Below are 26,921 nucleotides of genomic sequence, written 5' to 3' on the forward strand. Positions count from 1 at the left end.
CGAGGAGTTACTCTTCTTGGCTACAGGAAGATTGAAGAGGGTGGCCAAAGAAAAGTCATCAGACCTCTGTGAAAGAATAAAAGCAATGCCAGTATCTTACTCAGAAAATGTTTAGCTAGTTTAACTTCACAGACTGTTTATTCTTAACTGAGCCACCTGAGAAGAAGCTTTTAGACATAGCAGTGTGGGGGAACTGAGTCTTAAGAAGAACAAAGGCAACAGGACTCAGAGAAAGTTTGCGATATGTATCATGGAATATTTATTTTCCTGTGAACACATTTTAGAGGCTATTGTCTCTGTTTTACAATGAATATATGGGGGTAGAACTGTTGTAGAACAGTTTTGAAGCTGATTCTTTCTTTGTTTCATAAATATTTCCTGGATGTTTCTCCCTACTTAAGAAAAAGTATTTGAAAGAATTTTGCTATTTAGATAATCTTAAGGATTGTCTGATCTGTTCCTATCATCTTTACCATAGAACTATTTAATCTAAATAGTGAAAAATAGAAATCACAGAATGTTTTAGAAAATGAACCTTCTTGCTTTCAAATTTATACTTTATTTTCAACTTATTAATGTAGCTTCACCTGTAGAAGTCTTTTCAAATCTATTGTAATAAAAAATTCAGTATTTGTTTTAAATATATTGGTATAGTGTTAAAATGCTTCAAATATAGCATATCTCTAGATATTCTGTAATTTTGTTTACACTTAGCTGCTTAACTTTTTATTCATATATGGCAGGAAAGTAAAATGTGGTCTTGGTGATTTATTGAACTAAAGTCTTTGGCCTGTAAAGTATAAGAAACCAACGCTACAGCTGACGCAGAGGAGTTTGGTAATGGCCGTTTCTTTTCAAGGAAGCATATATTTGAGACAGATTAGCTGTCAATGTCAATTGAACTACAGAGGTCTCCTGAAGGGAGATGGCTTAGCATATGTAGGGAGTGAGCGGTATATGCAATTTATTTGGCATTTGAGTCTGTGATTAAGGAAGGGATTGGGAGAAATATCTTTGTTGATATAGGAAATGCAGAACTGTTGATATAGGAAATGCAGAACTTCTTGCTGCCATTTTCATTTGCAATATATTGCTAACCCCTGGGATTAGGAAGAGTGACCTCTGGGATTGAGAGAGATGGATATTAGGAAATAGGTAGTATACTGAAGGCTGCAAGATGTATATCTTTCCATTCATGATACATATTTCTTAAACCCCCAGTTACCAGGTGTCTTCTTTTGCATATATGTTCCTTTTATATATTGATAAGACTCATAATCATAGGGAATTGGTCGACAATAAAGCGTGATACTGCCTAAAAAGTCAAGATTTTATTTTGCAAGCATTTTAGCTTTCTGAGACACAGAGTTACGGAGTCCTTTGGTTGAGTCACATAGACTCATGCTTTGAATTTTTTTTTTTAAGATTCTAAGGTTTTGTGTATTCTGTCTAATTAGGACCACCGAAGTTAAGGCACATGAATTGACCCTGATATATAAGTTAGTTTAATGTTTGATTGATAAGGATCAACATAGCCAAGGACTGTAAGTGGTATTTATCAGTTACTCAATAGTAGGTAATTTGAGTTTGCAAATGAGTCACCAGCTAAGCAGTTGATACCATGTTTTTGATTGATTCTCATGTTGACTCAGTTACCCCATTTACCTAAAATTCCTACTATTCTTCAAAACATCTTAGTTTTTTCTTTCAGCATAATGATTTTCATGAATCTGGGACTACCTAGGACCACAAGAAGTATGAATGACTGCTCTCCTAACTCCCAACAGGTTTGAATTCAGATACTTTCATGGTTTAAATCATGAAGTTGCTGTCTTTGACACTGTCAGAGTCTACTTGATATTTTAAGTTACACCTAATGATATACTGGGGATGTCTCTGGCTCAGAATTCAGGTGTTAGTGTAGTCAAATGCTAAAATGAGGGAAATAGATGCAAAAAAATCTCTGTAATGTTTTCATTGTATAACAAGAAATACTTCGAGGATGTTCATTTCTATTCAAACCATATGCTGTAATTTCTAGGTTTCAGTAATTCCCTTTTCTTCCAGGTCCTCAGCTTATTTTGAATTAAAATTCACTGGTTATTTAAGAGGAACACAGATACCTATTGTCTTTCTTATCTTCACTCCTTTGTTAGGGGGCCCTTACCTCTCAAGTCCTTTGGGAGTCTCCATATATGATTCTAAATATGAAATGCTACTTTTAGGTGGTTTAGAACTTGGTGGGAAAAGTAATAATTAAAATTTCTATGAAAAAATCTGTATTTTTTCCATTTGAATACAATTTTATTGGGTACAGAAAGACTGGAAGGATGTTAGAGATCCCTGCTCAAATTTTCAGATTTAGGATTTTATATTTTTCTCATTCATGGTTTTGGCAGGTATGGAAAGTGGGTAAAGAATTCTGATCTAAAAGTACCCCCAGTGACATGTTGGGCTTTTAAAGTATCTCAGATCTTTCGTATTTGACTTGTCTACTGTTATTTCCTTACTGCTTTTTTTTTTTTTTTTGGTCTGCTTCTGGCCACTTTTCCTTAGAAGGACAGCTTTGTATTAAGTGAATAAATGTAAAATGTATCCATTTTGTTGAATTTAGCATCTTGAAGGAAAGTTTGTCTCTAAAACCTAGTTGTATGCACAACATCATTTTTTTGTTATTACATATAAATTAAATATTCCATTTAATATTTGGTCCAGTTCAACTAGACTTTCAGTTTCGTGTGCTGATGTTTCTCTCACCCTTTTGAATAATCTTGTACTTCCAGTAACCATTCTTTCAATGCCTCCTTGCACCTCTTCTTTGCTCTTAAACTTAGTGCTCCAAATATAATAATTTTTTCATTCCCTTTGTCTTTTCAATACATCTTCTTTCTCTTGATAATTTCTACATATACTTATGGGGCTTTGTCTTTTGCATCTGTGGACTTAAATCTGCCTCTTTATTTTTAACTTCTCTCTAGCGATCTGAACCTTAATTTCAATGGCTTGCTGCCAGTCCCCTGAGTATCTTTCTTGTGCCACAGATTCAACCAAGTTTAACTCCTTGCTTTAGCTCCCAAACTTATTTTTCTTCATGTGTTTTTGGTCTTTTGTAAGTCCTTCTGTTAGTGGGCTAGCAGCTCCCTTGGGCACAAAACTAATAATCTTTGATTTCTTACTCTACTACATACTCCATTCAAACTGCCATCAAGTCCTGTTGATTCTCCTTCTGGAATGTTTCTCCTATTTCTTTCCTTCCTTCAGTGTCTCCTGTTTGTCAGTCTTCTTCATTTAAGAGTTTAAGCCTTTCGTGAGCTTTCCATAAACTACTTTTCCAGTATAATCTTTATACTCCCTCCTCAACCCAAAACATGGCATTCATCATTCAAGTATTTGTAATCCAAGTCTGCATAGTTTTCTTTACCTTATACCATTGATGCCATTCATTAAGGAATAATACAAGAATAAATGGTGTAATACATTTAAAAATACTTAGAATAGTCCTTGGCTCATAAAATGCAATCAATAAATGTTAGCTGCTACCGTTTTTATTAGAACTTCTAAATGTTTAATAATGTACTCTTTTCTTCTCTTTGAATACCCTTTCCTCATCCTTTGCCTATCAGAGTCTTAACTACACTTCAGGACCAGTCTCAGGTGCCACATTCTCCATGAAACTCTCTTAGGTGGAATTAATCTTTGTGGTTGGAATTAACCTTGCTTTCCTCTGTGTTCTCATAACACTTTGCATGTACTTCTGTGATACTGGAAATACAATGTCCTTTATTAAAAGAATCTAGTTGTGTAATTGTTATTTGGAAATTTGTTTTATTGCTAGGGATTGTTGTTATCCCTTTAGAAGAGTACCTTGTTCAGTATTTTGCCCATTGGTACCCAAACATTTGAACAGATTTAAAAATAATTAATCCCTTGCCTCACCTGCACATATATGTGTGGACAGTATGTGTTTATATTCATATACAGACAAAATACTTCTGTGCATGAGGCACTTCCATAAGGGCTATGAAGGACACAAAAAAATAAAAGGTATGCTTTCCAGATTAAAACCCAATGTTATCTATGCATTAAAAATGATTTTTAAAAATACCATACAACCCAGTTTATCTTTAACTTTACCCAGATGCTGCTTTTCCTCCTCCAGCCCTAATCAAGTCAGTAACTCAGCTCACCTTGAAAGCAAAACAAGTAGCCTTGACTGATAGGCTCCCAAACCAAAAAACTATTGAAAGGATCAAAACAGTAAATTTCTTATGTTAACTCCACAAAATAGTCTGGAAAACTGATAAGAAACTTAGTGTCCCTTTAAAAATAAACACTTAGAGACCATCTGGTGGATCCACCTCCCTAACTCTTGGTCTCTCAACTGCCTATAAATCCCCTAGACAACGCACCACCATGGACTCTCTTGTCCCCTCCTGGCGTAAGCCAGGAGCTCTGTTCTTTCACTTTATCTCTAAATAAAAGCCTGTACCTTGCTCTCCTAAAAAAAATAAATGAATAAATAAATAAATACCATACAAACAAAAGAGAAAATGTAATTTAAACAGTAATAATTAAATGACATGTGTCTTAACCAGTTTAAACATTGAACGCCCCTGTCTGTTCCTCCTCCTTTCCATCTCCTTCTCCCCTTCCAGAGATATTCACTCCCTGAACTCAGTAATTCCCTTCCTATTTTGCATGATGGCTCCTTTATGTAAATAGAATCCTACTACATGTGTTCTTCTGTAAGTAGCTTTTTTTTAAAACTCAGTGTTTTTTTATAGACTCACTCATTTACATATATATAAACTCATTCATTTATATATGTATATATGCACACACACACACATATATATACACACACACACATATAAAAACTATGACTCATTAGTGTTCAGTGTTACATGACATAGTTTTACAATATTTTATATTATACAGCATTTGGGTTGCAACAACCAATTTTGCTTGTTATTTTTGGAGTCTCAACTCATTTGTTTAAATAGTAGCTTTATTGAGAGATTAAGTCACATACCATACAGTTCATCCATTTGAAGTGCATAGTTCAGTGGTTTTTAGTATATTTACAGATATGTGCAACAATTACCACTGTCAATTTTAAGACGTTTCATCATCTCAGAAGAAACTTTGTGCCCTTTAGCTTTCACTCCCTACTTCTACCTTCCCCCAACCCTAAGCAACCACTAATACACATTTTATAGATATCCTTGTTCTGAACATTTCACATGAATGGAATCATACTATATTGTGGTCTTTTGTTACTGTCTTCTTTCACTTAGCATGTTTTCAAGGTTCATCTGTGTTGTAGCGTGCACCAGAACTTTATTCCTTTTTATGGTTGAATAATATTCCATAGGATGGATATACTACAGTTTATCAGATCATCAATTTATGGATATTTGGGTTATTTCCACTCTTTGGCTCTTATGAATAATGTTCCTATAAACATTCATGTTCAAGTTTTTGTGTCGACATATGTATTCATTTCTCCTGGATATATACTTCGGAGTGGAATTACTGTGGTAACTCTGTTTAATTGCTCAAAGAACTGCAGGCTGTTTTCTGAAGTATTGGCACCGTTTTATGTCCCCACCTGCAGTTATGAGAGTTCTGGCTTTTCCAAATCCTCACACTTGCTATTCAGTTTTTTGATTGTAGACATCCTAGTGGGTATGAAGCGATATTTCCTTGTGGTTCCTATTTGCATTTCTTTGATGACTAATGAAGCCCAGTACCTTTTCGTATGCTTACTGGCCATTTGTAATATTCCTTGGGTAAATATCAATTCAGATTGCTTGCTTATTTTTTCTTTAGATTGTCTCTATTATTGAGTTGTACAAGATTTTTATAAGTCCTTGATTGGATGGATGATTTGCAAGTACTTTCTCCCATTGTGCGGGTTTCCTTTTGACTTGCTTGATCACTTCTGAAACACAAAAAGTTTTAAATTTTGATGAAGTCCAGTTTATCTGCTTCTGTTGCTCATGCTTTTGGAGTCATATATAAGAATCTTTTGCCAAATCCAAGGTCATGAAGATTTACTCCTGTTTTCTTCTAAGAATACTATAATTTTAGCTTTTATTCAGGTCTGTGAGCCATTTTGAATTAATTTTCACATATGGTATGAGGGTTAAATTTCATTCCTCTTCATGTGTCTGTTCAATTGTACCAGCAACAGTTGTTGGAAAAACTATTCTTTCCCCATTTGGATGATCTTGGCACCCTGGCTGAAACCAGTTAACCAAAGTGGTGTAAGTTTATCTGTGGACACTCATTTCTATTCCAGTAATCTATCTATATATATATATATATCTGTTCTTGGTGCCACTTGCCACACTGACTTGATTATCATTGATTTATAGTAAATTTTGAAATCAGAAAGTGTGTCTTCCACTTTGTTCTTCATTTTCAAGTTTGTTTTGGCGATTTAGAATCCCTTGCAATTCCATACAAATTTTAGAATCACCTTGTCAATTTCTGCAAAGAATTCAGCTGAGATTCTGATAGGAATAATATTTTATGAGTAAGTCGTTTGGGGATTATTGCCATTTTAATAATAAGTCTTCCAATTCATGAACATATGATGTCTTTGCATCTAGGTATTTAATTTCTTTCAAAAATGCTTTGTAGCTTTTAGAGTATAAGTTTTATGGTTTTTAAGAATTTATTGCTAAGTATTCCATTCTTCTTTATGCTGTTGTAGATGAAATTTTATTTCATTTTTGGGTTGTTCATTTCAAGTGTATAGAAATATAATTGATTGTTGTAATTAATCTTATATCTTACAATCTTGCTGAACATGTTAAGTCCTTCTAAAATTCCTTAGGATGTTCTATATATAAGATCATGTCATCTGTGAATAGAGATAATTTTACTTCTGCCTTTCCAACCTGGATATATTTTATTTTATTTTAATTATTTACTTATTTCCTAATTGCTTTGGCCAGAACCTTCAATACGATGTTGAATAGAAGTGAATGAATAGAATCCTTGTTGTTGATCTTAGGGAAAAGCTTTCAGTCTTTCACCACTATTATGTTAGCTGTGAGTTTTTTACAATACCCTTAATCTGGTTAAAGAAGTTCCCTCCTTCTATTTTTTATTTTAATTTTAATTGAAATATAGCTGGCATACAATATTAGTTTCAAGTATGCATCATAGTGATTCTATAATTATATACATTACAAAATTCTCATGGTAAGTGTACACTAATTCTCAATTTTTTAGGGTTTTTATCATGAAAGGATGTTAGATTTTGTCAAGTGCTTTTTCTATGTCTGCTGAGGCTATATGATTTTTGGGGTTTATTCTGTCAATATGATGTATTACATTAATTGATTTTTGTATGTTGAACTAACCTTGCATTCTTCAGGTAAGTCTTACTTGGTCATGGTGTATAATTATTTTATATGTTGCTCAATTTTTTGCTGAGAATTTTGCTGAGAATTTTTGTATCCATATTCATAAGAGATACTGGTCTGTAGTTTTCTTTTGCTCTGTTGGTCTGATTTTGATATCAGTAATACTGGCCTCCTAGAATGAGTTGGGAAGGGTTCCTCCTGTGTTTTGGAGGAGTTTATGAGGAATTGGTATTAAATTGGTTTTTTTGTTTTATTTTCTTTTTTGGTAGAATTCAGTGGTGAAGCCACCTGGGCCTGGTTTTTCTTTGTAGGTAGATTTTTGATTACTAATTCAATATCTTCATTTGTTACAGGTCTATTCAGATAGTTTACTCTTTTTTTCCCCCAGTGTCTTGCTGGAAGATTAAATTTCAGATTTGAGGGCTTTCTTCTTTTTTTAATATAGGCATTTACAGCTATAGTTTTTCCTCTAAGTTCCTTTAGGTGTATCCCATTTCTTTAGTTATTTTCAGTAGTTTGCATCTTTTCAGAAATGTGTCCATTTCATCTAAGTTATCTGATTTATTAGTATACAATATCTCTTATTATTCCTTTATAATCATTTTTATTTTTGTAAAGTCAGTAGTAATGTCCTCTTTCCATTTCTGATTTTAGTAATTTAAGTCTTTGTTTCTTCATCAGTCTAGCTAAAGGTTTGTCAATTTTGTGGATATTTTCTAAGAGCCAACTTCCCAATTTCATTGAGTTTCTCTGTTGTTTTTCTCCTCTCTCTTTCATCAATTTATGTTCTAATCTTTATTATTTCCTTCCTTCTGCTTGTTTTAGGTTTACTCTTTTTCCCCAGTGTCTTAGCTGGAAGATTAAATTTTAGATTTGAGGGCTTTCTTCTTTTTTAATATAGGCATTTACAGCTATAATTTTTCCTTTAAGTTCCTTTAGGTGTATCCCATAATGTTTGATATGTTATGTCTTTATTGTCATTGAGAGTATTTTCTTGTTTCCTTTGACCCATTAGTTATTTAGGAGTGTTGTGTTCAATTTCCATATGCAGTTGACCCTTGAACAACATGGGTTTGAATTATGCCAGTCCACTTATATGCAGATCTCTTTTCAAATTTTCCAAAATTCTAAAAAAAACATTTTCTTTCCTCTAGCTTACTTTATTGTAAGAATACAATATGCAATACATATAACATACAAAATATGTGTTAATCAACTATTTATGTTATCAGTAAGGCTTCCAATCAACAACAATATTAGTAAGGCTTCCAGTCAACTAATAAGAGTATTAGTAGTTATGTTTTGGGGGTGTCAAAAGTTATATCTGGATTTTCAACCCTGGGGGTTCAGCATCTCTAACCCCTTCATTGTTCAGGGATCAACTATATTTGTGAATTTCCCAAATTTCTTTCTGGTTTCTAATTTCATTCCGCTGTTGTTGTATAACAGATTTAGTATTGTTTCCATCCTTTTAGCTTTTATTTATTTATCACTAGCATTACTTTTGTTTTACTGTGGCAAAGTATACATGTTACCATTTTAACCAAGCATAAGAGTACAATTCAGTAGCATTAAATAAATTAACAGTATTGTATAGCAATCACTATTATCTATAACCTACCAAAACTTTATACCCATTACATAACAATTTACCCTAGCACCTTTTTTCCCCCAACCCTTAGTAATATTTATTCCTTTTTTGTCTCTACGAATTTGCTTGTTCTAGGAACCTTAGGTAAGTGGAATCATGCAATATTTGTCCTTCTCTGTCTGGCTTCTTTAATTTAGAATGCTGTTTTCAGGGTCCATCCATGTTTTATCAAAATTTCATTCCTTTTTATGGCTGAAAAGTTTTTTATTTGTATGTATATACCACATCTTTTAATCATTCATTGTTGATGAACTCTTGGATTGTTTTCATCTTTTGCCTCTTGTGCTGCCATGGCCACTGGGGTACAAATATTTGTTTGAGTCCCTGCTTTCAATTCCTTATGGTAGTTTTATGTTTAACTTTTGAGAAACTGTCAAAATGGTTCCCACAGAGGCTGCAACATTATACATTTTTATCAGTAATGCAGGAGGGTTCTAATTTCTAATTCTCCACATCCTTGCTAACATTTATTATTTTTTCTTTTTTTTGACTGTTGCCATCCTAGTAGGTATTAAGTGGTTTTTATTTTTATTTCCATAATGACAAATGATGTTGAGAATCTTTGCATGTGCATATTGGCTATTTGTATCTTGTCTTTGGAGAAATGTCTGTTTAGGTCCTTTACTCGTTTATGAATTGGGCTGTCTGTAAATGTTATTGAATTGTAGGAGTTTCTTTATACCTTCCGGAACTGGCACTCTCTTCTGCTGCTTCTCTAGCTCTCTGCAGCTTTTGTATCTTGGTGGTGCATGTGGAGATCTTGTAGCTATCAGATGTCAAAAGCAAATGCTCTTTGGCAGTGGGAATAGGTGTGAATCTACTTTCTCACAAGTATCCTGGGCTAGAGGTGTATCTCTTCCAGATGCTCTTCAATTAAACCAATTTCATAGCTTGAGCAGATATACTCATGTAGGCCTGGACCTGACTTGGCCCAGCAACAGCAAGAAGTACTGATCACCAGGACGTGGAACCTGCTGCTGTCTCTGCACAGTCTGCTGAAGACTGCTGCTTGGGCCCTCCTTAACTGACGTATGGAAATACTTTCTTTTGACTAGTAATTGCCTGGGATGTAATTTTCCATTATTTTACTTTCATCCTTTCTGTGTCTTATGTTAAACATGAAGTGTAACTTTATAAGGATTGTCGCAAGGATTAAATGATTTAATGCATGAAAAAGAATGTTCCATGCTATATAGCAGAGGCAAATTTCACCCCTCTGAAGGAAAATCTGGACACCAATAATTTTTTAGAGTTAAAATTCCAGGGAAAATGAATACCCAAAAAAAAAAAAAAATCATATATGTCCTGAGTCAGCAGAAGTAACAGAATTTTCTTTGAACCAGCAAAAATTCAATTTTGGGAATTATCACATGAAGAATGTAGTGTACATATGTTGACTGTATTTAAGGAAATAAAAGAGAATATGATAGTTGGGGTGAGCACAATGAAAACTGTGCTTAATCAAAGATAACCTTGTAAACTATCTACCTGGCCACCTGAAGCCTTGGACGCAACAAGCCAGACGAACTTTCTGTTTCTTTTTTGCTTTGGTGAAGGTTTTCCTTTTCCCTGGGCTAATGGAGGCCAAAGATTTGTTGGAAGGGGATGGGTGTGAGGTGAGGTGGTGATAAGGGCAAAGGGGTGCGTGCCCATGTTGCTTAATTGAGAACCCATAAGTATGGAGTTTGCTAAGGACTATAAAGTTATTCCCTTTGTCTCTCCCAAATAATTGATATTTTTTGCTTACCTATATTTAAGGAAACTAAACATTTTGTTTTCATTTTCAGTGAAAATGAAACTGGGATCCTTTAACTAGGATCTAGCTATTCCTTACCTTGTTTTTCAGCCTTGTTCATTTTCAGGAGCTCACTTTGAGAAAGCCATAGAGAAAGCCCAAATATGCTATTTCTCTCTGAGCAAAATGAGATTTAAATAAAATTTTTAGTTGTACAAACTGAAAAATGTACATGTTTTGACAGTTTGTAAGTTGGCTTATTAATGTAAGCAAAGTAATCAAATCAGATATTTGTGTTTAACGAGGTTTAGTTGCTTACATAAAGCTGTGTCCTTTATATAGAAAAATTTCAGGTCATTATTCTATTATCTGTCGTTTTGCAAACTATTCCTTTATAGTCTGTGGAAAACAAAGATGGTTTCTGGGTTGATTCTTAAGAAAGCCCTAGACATGTAAAAATGTAAAGTGGACGCTCCACGCCCTGAGAGCCATGGCAGCGGTAGGGGGCGCTGCTGCCACCAGGCCCGCGGGTGGAATAATAGCATCTTTGGGAGAAAGGAAATCGGCTTTCTTTCCTGAAAGTGGTGAATGTACAGTGGATAACTGCGTGGGAGGAACAACAATCAGATGACCACCTTCTACGTTCTGTGCTAGCAAACGGAATCAGTTATAAGAGTCCATGTTGATCTTGGAAGCAGAAGCATTTTAAAAAGTTAAGTTCCCACAAAGAACAAGAACTTTACCATCTCCTTTTTGATCTCAAGACTGGGGAGACAGTAGATGTCACAGAGACAGCAAAACTTGAAGAACATGTGGAAAATCAAACAAGTGATCCTACAAACACTTACATGAGACCTGCTGAAACTGTTGAAGAAGAAAACAAAAATGGTAATGGGAAACTGAAGAGCTTATTCAATGGGTTGCGAAAGGGCACCAAAAAGTACCCAGACTACATCCAAATTGCTGTGCCCACTGACTCGAGGAACAAATTTCCCCTAGAGTGGTGGAAAACAGGCATTGCCTTCATGTATACTCTCTTTAACTTCGTCCTGACAACTGTCATGACCACGGTTGTACACGAGAGGGTCCCTCCCAAGGAGCTCAGCCCTCCACTCCCAGACAATTTTTATTACATTGGGTGAAATGGGCATTTTCTGTATCAGAAATAAATGGGATTACATTAGTTGGATTATGGATCACCCAGTGGCTATTTCTGAAATACAAGTGAATAGTGGGGCGCAGATTCTTTTTTATCATTGGGACTTTATACCTGTGTCACTGTATTACAATGTATGTCACTACTCTCCCTGTGCCAGGAATTCATTTCCAGTGCCCTCCAAAGCTCAATGGAGACTCCCAGGCAAAAGTACAATGGATTCTACTGTTGATTTCTGGTCGTGGATTGTCCATAACTGGATCACATATCCTGTGTGGAGACTTCCTGTTCAGTGGTCACACAGTTGTGTGGACAATTACTTGTTCATCAAAGAATATTCGCCTTGTCACTTGGTGGTATTTAATCTGCTGGCTGCTTAGTGGAATCATCTGCATTCTTGTAGCACATAAACACTATACTGTTGATGTGATCATTCCTTATTATATCACAACACGGCTGTTCTGGTGGTACCATTCAATGGCCAATGAAAAGAACTTGAAGTTCTCTTTACAGACTAATTTCTTGTCTCCAGCATGGTGGTTCCCCATCTTTTATTTTTTTTGAAAAAAATGTACAAGCGTCAATTCCTTGCTGCTTCTGCTGGCCATTCTCCTGGCCTCCTGGCTGCTTTAAATCATCATTCAAAAAATATTCATGGATTCAGAAGATCGGTGAAGGTAATGAGAAATATACCTGAGGGGCAAATCAAAGGCACGAGCTCTTATACCAGAAGAGTTAACGCTGTAACCAAAGGTATAGTTTTGTGTTTTTATTTAAGGAGAACTGACTGGTAAATGATTAAAAAGATGAATGAAGTATTACCCTTGGACTGTTTTTTTTAATTCATCCCGAGAAAGGTGTATTCTGCAGCTCTTCATTCATTGGTGACAAGCCCCCAAATTGGGATTTTACTAATGAACTTGTTAAAAAGGTGCCAAAGAAAATATTACTGTTTTCCTTGTTCTTCACTAAAGCCCTCCACAGAATTTTTTCAGGATTTTTTTTTTTTTCCTCTGGGGTCAGAAGAATTTGTTAATGTTTTAAATAAAGTATCTGGAAATAACAAAAAAAAATATAAAGTGGAAGATTACTGCCTACCTCATCCTCAGCTGTGGTTTCCAAACAAGGTGCTATGGATTAAGGAAGAGAGAGGCATGACCCAGGGCTTTGAGGCTGCTGCCAGACCCACCATTCTTTCTACCATTTTCCACTCCACTCGCAAACAACTGGGTTGACAAGTGCTACCAACCTAGTTTGGAAATTAACATGCAACACTGTTCTGTTCGTTCTGCTCAAAATAATCTCATAGAGCAGTGCTCAAGTAAATTGGAAGATGTTGTGGATGTTTACTTAAACATTCAGTAGATTCTTTGAAGAGGCAGTATTGCATAGAACAGTCAGGAGGAGAAATAAGTATCAGAATGGGTGGTGAGGGGCTTGTGGTGGTGGAGTCACTGCCTCTTCAGTAGGTGGTATGTGTAGTGGTGAATCTAAGAGCACAGGCTACAGTCATACAGTCCTGGGGTTTAACCTCAGGCCTGCTCCCTCTGGGGTCAGAAGAATTTGTTAATGTTTTAGTTTTTTAGTTTTTTGAGGAACCTCCATCTTGCTTTCACTATGGTTGGTTTCTTAATCTCTTTGAGCTTCAGTTTTCTAATTAGTGAAATGAGAATAATGATAATATCTGCCTCTCAGGAATATGAATATTAATGGTATATCTGTAGTCTGTTGAAGACAGTACGTAGTTCAAAACAGTGGTGAAGAATATGGGCTCTTGAGTCGGACTATCTGTGTTCGTACTGTAACTCTGACACTAACTAGTTGTATAAACTTGGGCAAATTAACCTAACGTTTCTGTACCTCGGGTTCCTCAGCTCTTATGTGGGATAATAGTTGTTGTGAAGATAAAATAAATTAATACTTATATAACACAACAGTATCTGACCCTTTAAGTGCTAATACTTAGTAGCTAATAATAAGTCTTCTTTCATGCTGAAATGGTTTCACACTTTATGTCTAGTAGGATATAATTTCATCTACCCTGTCTTGTTCTCAGATTCTCAGTGTATTTGCTATTCTTGAGCTTAAAGCACTATTAGTTTCCAAATATCTCAGTCATATGTTTTCTCAGGAGATACAGAAATTCTTTTTTAAAATTAAAGAGTGACATCCATGATAAAAAGACTGAATAGGGTATTTGATAAAGAATATGGTCTATTGGATTTTCATGATCTAAGACAGACGTGGCATTTTTGGTTGAAAATGCTTTTAAAATTGTTAGTGCTATAAAACTTGAAGGTATAAGGAAATTGTTAATAATTTTAAAAGTGCTTTAAATGAGAATTGGAACACAATGAAAAAGCACTTATTCCAGAGAGACTGTGATGAAAATAGATATTTCCTCTGGAAACCCTGACTCAGACTGTTCATTGGTCTCCATAATGATGGAGCCAGAAGGTCTCAGACATTCCAACATCCCCATTCCATCATATCCTTGCTGAGAAGGGTCCAAAGTGTGTATTTGTTTTCATTCCAGTCATGGGTTATGTAGGCATGTAAGAAACTGTTTTTCTGCCTGATTTTATCTTGTAAGCTAGCTAAACTAAGTCTTAGTTAAATCATCCCATAGTTAAAGTAATCTTTTTCCTTTTCTTTCATAATTGAGTTGCTAAACTGTATATCTCACATTTGTTTTTTGTTGAGATTCATACTCATTTACTTGTGAAGTTATGTTTGTATATTTAGTACTGCTGGTCATCACTCGTGAAATTATATTTGTATTAGTACTGCTGGTTATTGCTTGTGAAGTTACATTTATGTTTAGTACTGCTGGTTATCCAAGATGCTACCTCATCACAACAAACTTTTCCTGCTTATATGCTTTGTCAATAGGTAACTACTTTGTAGAAAGAAAGAGAGTGAGAGAGAGAGGAGAGAGAGAAAGAGAAAGAGAAAGAGAGAAAGAGAAAGAGAAAGAGAAGGGAAGAAGGGGAGGAAGGGAAAAAAGGAAGGTTACTCCAGTCAAACATCAAGAAACTTACCTTCATATATCGACTTTAGGAGTTTTACTTGGGAAGTATTTTTATTTTATAGTAAATTACTTTGCATTATAATATGTATTTCTAACTTAAATCATGATGTACTTTTCTTAAGTAGATTTTAATAAATTCTTCAATTCGGACTTTTTTGTAATACTATCCTATGGGCTTACTACGCCCTATTCTTGTTTATTTCTCATAGTAACCCCCTGGTTGTAAGTATTTGCATTTTACAGGTGAGGAAACTGAAATGCAGGCTGATATAGATTAAAGACTTAATGGAAGGGGGGTACTCAAGTCTAGGTTATCTAATCTTAAATCTCATGCTATTTCCAGCACATATTTTTTCACCTCTCTATTGCTTAAATATGGGTAGGTGGTTCCAGGAAGTTTGACCTAAGGGAATACATGTGCCTATTTTTAACACTCTTACTTTACCTTTTACCTTCCATTGTTTATGTGGAGATGGTAGAGACAATAGCAAAAAACTTCTGAACAAGACTGAATTTATATTCAGATTAATCTATTTTCATCTGTTTTTTAGCAATAAGGAATTTTTCTATATCATAATACAGTATTGGAGTTAGAATGTCCTCAAAGATCTAGTCCAACTCCTCATGCTCCAGAAGGGACCTGAGACTCAGTGATCAAGCCAGCCAGTTTTTGTTCTTTGTGGACCCTAAAACTCTTTCAAATAGTTTTTTTTTTATTAAGGTAGTGAAATGCAACATTTCTTTTGAGTTTTCCTTTAAACCTAAGTGTTTTGAAAGTTGAATGTTTTAGAATTCAGCATGAACTAAATTTGTCTCAATGCTGAGTTGAAACTAAATACTTCATTAAGTGACCAGTTTTTTTTAAGAGAGCATTCTGAAGGAGTGGAATTTTCAGAGGGTAATCTAATTCTCATTTAGGTGACTAGGCTACATACTAGTCAGATGTTCTCATCAGTACCGTGACAGTTTTTGAACTTGAAATCTCAGCCACTGTCGAGAAATAATTACTGAGCTAGTTTGCCTTTGGCCTAACATAGTTTTATATGTTGAAGAATGTAGAGGCAGAAGGAGAAGATCTTGCCACCACTTCTGATGTGCTGTAAGGTGGGTATGACAAAGATGGATTAACAGAGAAAAGCAAACACATATATTTAATATTTTATGTGACATGAGAATATTCCTAAGGAAATGAAGACCCAAAGAAACTGTTAGGCCTGAGGTTTTTTTATACTAGGTATGATGAAGAGTGGAAAGTTAATGGGAAAACATGATAGGACAGAAAGGAGCTAACCGTGGGAAACTGAGGGAAATTTAGCCAGGCTAGAGTGCATTCTTCCCAGCATTCCTAGGATACTCCTTCCTCAGAGTACAGGGAGGATGCCTTTCACACAAGACTCCTGTGACCTGCTTCAGGGGAGAAGGGGATCATAAAGTTCTTCCTGTACCTGCCATTTCTCAGATCCTTCAGCTTAAAATAACTACACTGTCAAAGTGGCATGTTTTGGGGTGACACACCCTGATTCCCTATACTTTCTGATTTTCCTCTCCTTTAGCTGAGGGGATATGCTCCAAGGCTGATTTGTGAGTGGTGGTTGAATTCTTGTTTGGTTTTTCTCAGCATAAGGTTTTTACCTCATTCCACTTCCCTTAGGAACATCAAGTAAATTAGGTTAAAGGGGACAGACCTCTCTTTACTCTGACAGTAAAACATGGGGATCCATGTTTCCATGGTCAACATAGACATGATACAGGCTTAAAGTAAAGTATTGTTCATTTATGCAAATTCTAACCACAAAATCACAAGTTAAAAGCTCATAATGGAAGGGGAGGTCAATTGTTTTACCAATCAATTCTTTGTACTATAAAAATTTCACTTTGTCGATCCTTCAGCTAGTGGATTCTCTTGTTGCATTTAAAATGGAATTTGACTTATAAAAATTCAGGATAAGAGCAATTTTCATGAATCCACCTACACATAAAGCCAAATCACTGTCTTTTTGTTCAAAGCTCCAGTTGGTTGTCATTTGGAAATAGTAGAGACTTCAATATATGCTCTTGGCATAAATGCCTAAATTTGATGTGCCAGAAAGTTGTGTTATTCTTTGAAATTTAAAAATATCTCTTCAACCGAGAAGTATCATTTCTTATGTTGATAAGATTGTCCTTTGTAGATCCAAGTTTTCTTTACATTGGGGTATATGATATTCTTCATGAATAGATCAATATTTCAAATAGTTTTTTTTTTTATTAAGGTAGTGAAATGCAACATCTCTTTTGAGTTTTCCTTTAAACCTAAGTGTTTTGAAAGTTGAATGTTTTAGAATTCAGCATGAACTAAATTTGTCTCAATGTTGAGTTGAAACTAAATACTTCATTAAGTGGCCAGTTTTTTTAAGAGAGCATTCTGAAGGAGTGGAATTTTCAGAGGGTAATCTAATTCTCATTTAGGTGACTAGGCTATATACTAGTCAGATGTTCTCATCAGTACCATGAAAGTTTCTAAGTCCAGAATTGTGGTGAGCAGGAGAGCTTTGGAAGTTAAGTATGCCTAGGTCAAACAGATGCATGTAAACTAAGGAAGTAGTCTAAGTAGAAAACTTGGGGAAATGAGAGTCGATTACATGATTTTTTTTTCCTTTCTTTAAACAGCTTTCAGGTTTAGAAGCGTACTTAGAAAAACAATGTTTTAACCATGAAAACCCCTTTATTAAGACTCCTATCTTGACGAAAGCTTATGGGTCTGTGTGTTACTTTGCATAAGAGGTGGATAGTAGTGGTGGGGGAGGAGAGAAAGGATTCAAGTATTTCAGCTGCTTTGCAGGATAAGGAAAAGCAAAGAAAATAGGCATGCTGTGTTTCTCAAAAGGCCCTTGTGTGGGTTTTCAGCTTGAAAGGGGATTAGCATTGGAAGTCTGTGATCATGTCAAACATTTGTAATTGAAGGTGGCTGTTGAAAATGATTCTTAACATAACTGGATTCTAGCAGTCTTGTTGGTGATGAGGTAAGTGGAGTGAATAGGAAATGATCTGTTTGTCATCACTTGAGCCACAAAACAGAAACTTAGTATCTGGGAATGGAGACTTTAAAAAGCAACAATATTGGAAAATACTTGATACTTCAGATCAAAGATGCTTTTTGTGAGAAGTGCAGAAGGAATATATACATAGGAATATACACTACTGAATTTTTACTTTTGACATTGTCTCTTGGCCATAGTTAGAATCAAACCTTTTGATTACTTTAGTAGTCACAAGTAATATAATGATTTTTGCCAAATGTTCAGCCTAGATAAGGTAACTTAAGTACATGCCTCATGTAAACTGTCTTATTCTGTGAGCCTGTTTGTCCTGTTGCTTGTATTTCTGTCCTTTGAAGTCATTTTAGAACTTTTGGGGGAAGTTACAGAAAAACAATAGCCCTTTCTGGTAGATGAACATAACTCGTGTCTGTGGGTAAATTAGAAATGTCCTTTATATAAGTTCATCTGGACTTTCAGGTGAAAAAGAGGATGATTGACTGCCAAAGAACACCTATTACATCTGCACACTTAGCTGCTCGTGAATGAGCATTCCTACAGGGCACTCTCTGAGTTATATGCAGCTTTTGGAAAACAAAGTGAACAGGAAATGTTTCTCTTAGGGGATTTTATTTGCTCATCCAAGGCAACAGAGAAACATTAAGTGATTTGTGGTGGATTTTATTTTCCTGAAACACCTTCTACAACCTGATATTCAGTCAGTTACTGTGCTAGGGGAATGGGTGCTCTGACCTTGTCAAAAGAGGATTTCACTTGACTTTGATTTGTTAGTTCACAATACTCATGTATATCTGTACCTCTAACCATGGCTTTTTATAACTAATCCTAGGCAGTCATTCACTATGAAAACACTTGTGTTTCTCTTTTTCCTTTGTATTTGTTCATTTGAAAAGGAATTGCAGCCTGCATGTGATTATAGCTATCAGTAGCACTTAATCTAACTGCTTAGGTGAAACTTCTCTTTTTGGATGCTGCTAATTTCAGATATCAATAGGAAAAGACATTTTTTCCCCATTAAAAGGTCTGATTTTACTAATTGGTTTGGGCTGGATTCCTTAGGGACAGCATTTGATAGAATAATTTTTGACATTTTAATTTGACAAGAAAAAATTCAGGGTAACAACTTAGACATGTGCCTGAAGTGAAGTCTTCTCTTGCAATGATTGTGATATTCAGTGCAGGGAATGCCTTTGAACATCTGCAGCACTTTGTAAATCCTGTGTTCCATTAAATATGATAGTTTGAGCTTTTTGGCAGGTGTTTTCATAGGAGCCTCACCTGAAATACTCTTACACACTTAAAAGACTTTTTCCCCATAGATATTAAGATGTGAGGGCTAATACAGAAATTCTAATGTTAGTGACAAAAACACTGTTTTCCATAAGGACAATAAATTCAGGTGTAAAATGTGTAAATTTTATGCCTCTTTATTCTTTATATCTGCATCTTTCTTACTCAGAAGTATTACTTGCTTTAAAAATCTGTCCCTCAGCATTTAAAAATGGTGAGGTAAACTAACTTCAGATCGAAGTTATTTTTTGTGTGGTTGTGTATCTCTATATAACATTTTAAAATTTGAAGTTAGAGCTTGAAGCAAATATAGAATCTATATTCACACATACAAAAGCATGCATGCTAATTTATTTCTGAAAAATTATCTTAAAAACCTGCATTTCTTTAAGTATATGGAGGACCATTTAAAGGGACAAATGGAAATAGAAATGGGTGTTTGAAAAATACCTACTGACAGAGCCTGGTTTCTAAGCCTGGGAATTAGGTTGGAGGAAAAGAAAAAATGATTTTTAGTTTCTTTGTGTGTGTGTGTGTGTTTCTAATATGCGAGGTTTTGTTTTTTAACCACTAGATAAGGTTAGAAATGGATACTGTCAAACTTGCTCACATTGGTAGTGATTTATTCCAGGTGAGGAAAATGCATTCATTTTACTACCAGTATATCTCCCTGAGGTTAGGGTGGGTAGATACTTGGGGGAAGTAAACTGTTGAGGGTGGATTGGTTAACATTCTGTTACTTCTTTTTAAGCAATTGTTAGTTTGTATCCTACATATTTTAGTGAAGAAAAATATTTTAATGGATTCACCAGTTATATATGTATGTGTGCTCTGTCGCTCTCTCCTGAAAACGTTTATCTGCTTCCCTTCCCTCCCTCCCTTTCTCTTTTCTTTTTTCCTTTTAAATTTAAATATGTGAACATGTTTAAATGCAGGGAAAATGTTATCATTTTCCATATTACTGTATAAGAATGTGACTATCAGTAACTTTTGTTTCATGGAGACTTAAGATTTAAATCATTTTTGTATCTATTTTTAGTAAAAATATTTATTACATTTAGCAGTGCACTGTTTATAATTGCCCATAAAGAAGAAACCCCACTATTCAGTTTTCCCCTAAGATTAAAAAAGTCAAAGTTACATTAACATGCACATTTGGGTTTGTAGTCTAATATCTTTTTTGTTTTTTTAATTTTCCAATGAAGATAATACTGGAATGGGACACAAGCTGTGTGATGTGCTACATTAATGTCAATTTAGATATTTCAATTTTACTTAAAATTCTTCTAAATGAGTTAGGAAACTTTAAATTAACAGGAAAAATTCATTCGATACCTTCACAATAAAATATTTTCAAAACAACACTAAACATTTAAAATTTACTTGGGAACAGAGACTTCATATTTAAAAAAACTTTTAAATATGACTTCATAAACAAGACTTCATATTTAAAACAAACTTAAAAGTTCTTTCAACCATTGTGCACAGTTACTGTTGAAGGTTGACTGCCAGCACTAGGAAATCAGGAAGTCTGTAGTTTAAATTCTTCAGGATCAGATTATATCTCAGATTTTCTTTACACATGGCATTAAGTACATATTAAGGGACAGCTATGATTTTCTTTTCTTTGGGAATCTCAAGAACACAAATTTAGTTTCTAATTTGTTTTTAATTTTCAAAAAGAGTTTATGCCTTTAAGTTGTATTGTGCCTAAATATCTGAACAACCTTCTAACTTAATTTAGCATATTGTGTTTAAAAAATTATATACATGTCTACTGGCCACGTTTTAAGAGTTTGGGACAGGAAAGTTTATGAAGAAATGGGGACATGTCTTTACCTTTAGGTAAGATTAGACCATGAGGTTATGTTTACTCTTGTGTTAGTTTTAGGGTCCTTTCCTCCCCTGTTTATGATACTGTCTTAGCATTAAGGCTTGTTGAGGTAAAATAAAATAGTTGGGCCAAAAATAACCCCAAGATAAGATTTAAAATTCTCAGGGATACCAAAGAGATATTAGAAGATTATTGAGCTCTGAAGGGAGAATTGACTACATGTGGATTTATTTTAAGTTTTAGAGAATGTTCAGAGATTTTATAATAAGCATAGTCTTTGGTGTTTTGGCTTAATCAAAGAGGTTGCAGTGAGTGTCACTAGCCAAGCAGCTTTTAAGGGCCCTAGTTTGTACTCTTGTTTTTTGTGGAGCGAAAAAACTGATGACTATTGGTATGACTCTTACAGTGACATTGAAATTATGAGATATCTATCTGGTTTGTCCTATTCTGTTTGTCTTTTAGTTGAAATATGTACCAAATCGATTCCAGGGTAAAACTTGTCCATTTCATGTGTCTATTTATCATTTGCATGATTTTGAGCAGTAAACAAACATTCCTTGACAAAAGTATCACATTTTGTTTTTACCAACTCTCATCTTTACTCCAAACATGAATGCAAATTGGTTTTTACCCATGTTAATAAAAAAACAAATCCCTCTATTTCAGTGGGTAAAGCAGAAAAACATGAGATGTGTAAAGTCTGGAATCAATTAAGTTGGCAAAGTGTATAGGAAAAAAAGACAGCAGACATGGAAAATAATCCTATCAAAATAACTTGTATAGAAATGGAAACTTGCAGACTAAATGGTGAACAAGAAAATAACTTAGAAAATTTTACTTTTGTTTCATATTTATTTTATTTTTTTATTTTAAAATTGTATTTCATTTGATACTCATTATAGAATATATATATGTGACAATGCTCTTAGTCCTTATGTAATATGGGACTGTTTTTTATCTTTTCCATGCTGTGTATGTTAATTGGCATTAGAATAAATCTGAAAATATGATGAGAAATTACTTGAGCAAATCTACAGAGTTGAAGAACAGTACTTACTGGTTACTTAGAAGGTAAAACAAGATAATGTAGACTCCAGTGAATTGTTTTAGTGTAAACATAAGCATAGTGTATGATAAATAAATTTCGATGGTGTAGCCACAGGAAATAAAAATGTGATGGAGAAAGAAACTGATTTCTTTGCAAGAGAATTAGAGGATTAGGCTTGTTCTGGATGCTTCCTCATGTTGACACTGTTTTATTTTGAAATATTCCAAACTTGAATCCAAATGAAGTCCTGGCTCTTGTTTGTGCTTTGTCTTTTGAGGTATGGGAGGAAAATCAGGTGTTTTGAAGTATCGATCTTTGGCCCAGTGATCCTTCTGTATATTCCAATGGAGTATAAAAACATAAGTGATACTGAATTTTCTTTTCCATAAATAGCTTATATCATTAATCAGGTAGTGCTCATCTTAGTGAATCCTAGTTTGTTCAGTTTCTGATGTATCAAACTGGATGAATACTCCTCCCTAAACAAATAACTTACTTTTGTGCTTCTCCAGCATCTCCTGCTTTGAATATTCCTTAGAAGTCATTACTGTTTCTTATACTCAGATCTGAGGAGAAATAAAGTAGATCATTGTGCCAATTAGTAACCTCTGGAAAGAAAAATGCCTACAGATTGACCTTCACAAAAAACTTTAAAAAAGCTCCAAAGCTTTTTTATTACTGGGAAAACCTGTAAAGATGACTGGGAGGAGAGGAGTTAGCAGAGGGTAGGTACTAAACAGGACAAAGTCTTGTCTAACAGTCCAGAGACCAGTTTTTTCTTCTTCAGTCTTCGTTTAAGATGACCTTAGTCTAATTTTATTTAACTCTGGTTTTCTTACCTCACAGGTAAAATGATGAGGATGCTTAGGATCTTGACTTCCTTTTAGTTTGAGTTAGTAGCTCTTAAGGTACTTTCAGAAAGCTGTAAGTATTATGCAAATGTAAGAAATTCATATTATTTATTTTAGAATAATTAATTGAAAATGACCTTGAGAAAATAATATCCACTTGTAGACTAAGCAAAGGATTCTAAGGCCATTGTTTTCTCTGCATGGAAGGAGCTAGCTTGACCAAATTATCAGACAGTCTGGATATGAACAGGTGCCATTGCACTCAGCTATTTTCCCTTTTGTGAGAGCCTTGAGTTGAATGTTTCTCTGGGCAGTTAATCCTTGGCACCATAGCTTTATTCTGATAGTGGCATCTGGCACTAGATTGAGATAACTGACTGTGAGGTTTGCTCTTCTCGGAATGTGCTCTCTAGGCACATTCTGAGATGTGTGGCTCTGATATGACCACGTGCTCCTGCTGCCTTTCCTGTCTTCTAACCCCATATGGGAGGCTGAGGCATTCTGACACCTGCCATTTGGAAACTTTACTTGCTGAAAAATGTCAAGATTTTCAGATGAGATGAAGACAAATATAACTGATCATTTTCCCCTTTTTCAGGAGTAGGCAGAGGGTATTTATTTATAGATGAATGAGTTGCTGAAGTGGTATAGTTCTGTTAGTTTTAAGATTTACACACAGTTTTGTGTAGGAGATTCGGGTGTGTTTATGTGTTCTTATAAATTGCAGATTTTTTTGAAAATGGGCTTCTATTATGATTATATTGCCATATGTATGCACACATTAATGACTGTCAAATCTTAGATGGTCTGGAGTAAGACCTCCTGTTTGAGGTCTTTGCTGCTTCCTTTTCCCTTTTTCATCCTTGAGCCATCTTAGTGTTCTTAGACCGAGCACTGATTGGTAAATAAAAGAAGTGCCGACCTGATGAGTTTGTTCCTCCTAGTACTTGGTATCTGATGGAAGAAAGGAGTTGAACTCTAGTATAAAAGGAAGACGTAAAAAACTATTATTATTTTGTTTAATCTTATCTTTCAATTTATGGATAAATTATAATTGACTGTATGCCATTGAGTAAATTGTTTCTTCTATTTCTCATATCTTGTTCATTATCTTGGCTCTCAAGTCCAGTAACATCACAGAGATGGTGGTAGCCTAATTTGATATAATTTGGAAAAGAGAAATTCTTATTTTGAATTGCAAAAAATGTAAAGAAATTTGATGAGATGATGCCCTAATAGTTATGTTATTGGGAGCCAGATCATGTTGAGAGACCATGGATCACATGTGAAACTATATACTCTGGCATCTCTTTGGACAGATTCTTCTTCAGTGGCTTTATGTGGTTTGGTAGAAAAGGGTGAATGAATATTGGCCAACAGACTAGTTCCTTGTAGTGTATTTTATAAAGACTAGTAGAAATATAAAATCCATCTCCAGCAATTAGAAGGCAATGAGAACTAATGCCTTTTGTGTTATCAACAGGATCCGTGAATTGGAACATAAATATTTGAAAACATTTTACAGCGGAAGACTGGTAGTTCTTCAGTAAACAAAGCTTCTTGCTTCAGATCCTAGGTTGACTTGAGTTAAATAAAGAAGGATTCTTATAAACTTAACTGGGTTGTTCATCTTTTAACTGACTCCTTCCTGTTGTTAGTTTTCTGTAGAGTCATAGAATATGTGCTTCAGGTCATGGTTATAGAAATAGTATTTTATCAGTTTCTTTACCTTATGATTTACTTTTTGGATGTGGATAATCATCAAGGAATAACACATAGTACTTTGGGTTTCACCTTAGAAATGAATTGTTTCTACCCGAATCAAACATATCCTATATGTTCTTGAAGTATGTTTCATACATTTGCAAGTTACAGTCCTAAACAAGAGTTAAAGTTTAGCTGCCAACTTTGGGTCCTCTTAATTTAAGATAAAAAAGATTTTTGACGAAGGAAGGGCTATACTGGTATGTGAATTATTTTAAAAGGCTCATTCATAAGTGAAGAAGACTAACAAAATTAGACAAAAATATAATGATAACATCAAATGTATCTTTCAGGTATTATGCTCTTTCTCTATAATCTCTACCATGATGCACTATTTCTCTTTGTTCCCATTAATTTGTGAAGTAGACATATTTCTTATATCTTTAAGCATGGTGTCAAAAGCCATAGGACTGACCCAGTGATTTTGAAAACACTGGATCACAAGTCTGTGTTCTTTAGTGCTAGCACTCCACTGTTTCCAGGTGATAGCTTAGGCCCATTTACAGCTAAATTATTCATTTTGTAATGTATTAAAGCCAGTTAGTTTGCAAGTTCCCTTTTCTCTGCCTCCTAAAAAAGGCTAGATATATTTAGGATGGTAGCTATGACGGGCTTTGCTTAAAACAAAACAAAATAAAAGCAGATACTGTAAGTGACACAGTTTGCTTGTGCACATAGGAAACCACTAAGATTTCACATTTTTTCAAGGATTTGGTACTTCCTTTGAACTTTTGAAGCTTTAGAAGAGTGGTTCTCAAGATTAAAAACTGTTGTGTTTCAAAAGACAAGTAAAAGAATGGAAGGATGAGACAAAAATTGGGAGAAAATATTTCCAAGTCATATATCTGATAGAGGACTTGTATTTATAATACATAAAGAACATCTATTACTCAATGACAAAGAGACAAACAGGCCAATTAAAAATGGGCAAAGGATTTGAATAGGTATTTCACTAAAGGAAATTAGGAAAGGCCAATAAATACATGGGCTGCATATTCAACATCATCCTAGTGATTAAAGAAATACAAATGAAACTATAAGTAAAACCACTCATAACCACTAGAACAGCTATAGTCAAAAAGGAAGACAGTAGCAAGGAAAACCAGTATTGTTAAGGAAATGTACAAACTGGAGCTCTCATTCATTACCCCTAGGCAGTTTCTTGAAAAATTAAACAAATTTATATCTCAGCACTTAAAATTCTGGGCATCTCCCCAAGAAAAATGAAATGTATGTCCACATAAAGTCTTGTATACAAATGTTTACTGCAGCATTATTCATAATTCTAGAAAATTGGAACCAAACCAAAAATCTATCAGCTGGTAAATAGATAAATGTAATGTGTTATCTCTAGAACAATGGAATACTATTCAGCAGTAAAAAGAACGTACGGATGCTACAACATGGGTGAATCTTTAAACATTATGCTAAGCGAAAAAGCCCAACACAGAAGACCACATATTTATGACTTCATTTATATGAAATATCTAGAAAGGTGACTATAGAGACAGAAAGTAGATTAGTGCACACCTGGGGTTGGATGTGCAAACAAAAACTGCACAAGGGCACAAAGGGTCTTTTTGGGATGGAAATGTTCTGAAACTAGATTTTGGTGGTGATTGTACAAACATTTACTAAAAGTCACTGAATTATGCACTTAAGATGGATGCACTTTATACAGTATAAATAGTACCTCAATGAAACCTTAAAAAGTGTGGTTCCAGGGCCATCAGCATCAGTGTCACTAGTGAATTTCTTAAAATTTTTGGCCGTAGGGAAGCAGAAACTCCAGGGGTGGGGCCCAGCAATCTGTGTTTTGCATTCTGGCAGATTCTGGTACGGGATCAGGTTTGAGAACCACTGCTCTAGAATCAAGGGAAGCTAAATGGAGATGTGGGTAGTTTTGGGGTACAGTTGATGTACATTCAGTGTATCCTATTCCCTGTAGCTATAAGAAAGGTTTGAATTAGGACTGTTGTAGTAGAGTTAAAGAAAATTATAGGGTAATGGGAGTGAAAATAAACTTTCATATTCTTGATATGTCCCCATGAGAAGCTCTTTGATTGTGGTGTTTGTCTACCACATGTTAGTAAATTCTTGTGTTCTTTTAGGCTTGCTGTTACTTAACAAACATAACATAAACA

General features: G+C 34.7%; 1 protein-coding gene and 1 pseudogene across 2 annotated transcripts in view; both read left to right on the forward strand.

Moving 5' to 3' along the window:
* Window positions 1-26,921, forward strand: part of SRBD1 (S1 RNA binding domain 1) — a 226,603-nt gene that overhangs the window by 96,299 nt on the left and 103,383 nt on the right. The window lies entirely within an intron of this gene.
* Window positions 10,148-14,846, forward strand: LOC130682596 (phosphatidylcholine:ceramide cholinephosphotransferase 2-like; annotated as a pseudogene).

This window comes from Manis pentadactyla, chromosome 2, assembly GCF_030020395.1.
Source record: "Manis pentadactyla isolate mManPen7 chromosome 2, mManPen7.hap1, whole genome shotgun sequence".
Lineage (NCBI taxonomy): Eukaryota > Metazoa > Chordata > Mammalia > Pholidota > Manidae > Manis > Manis pentadactyla.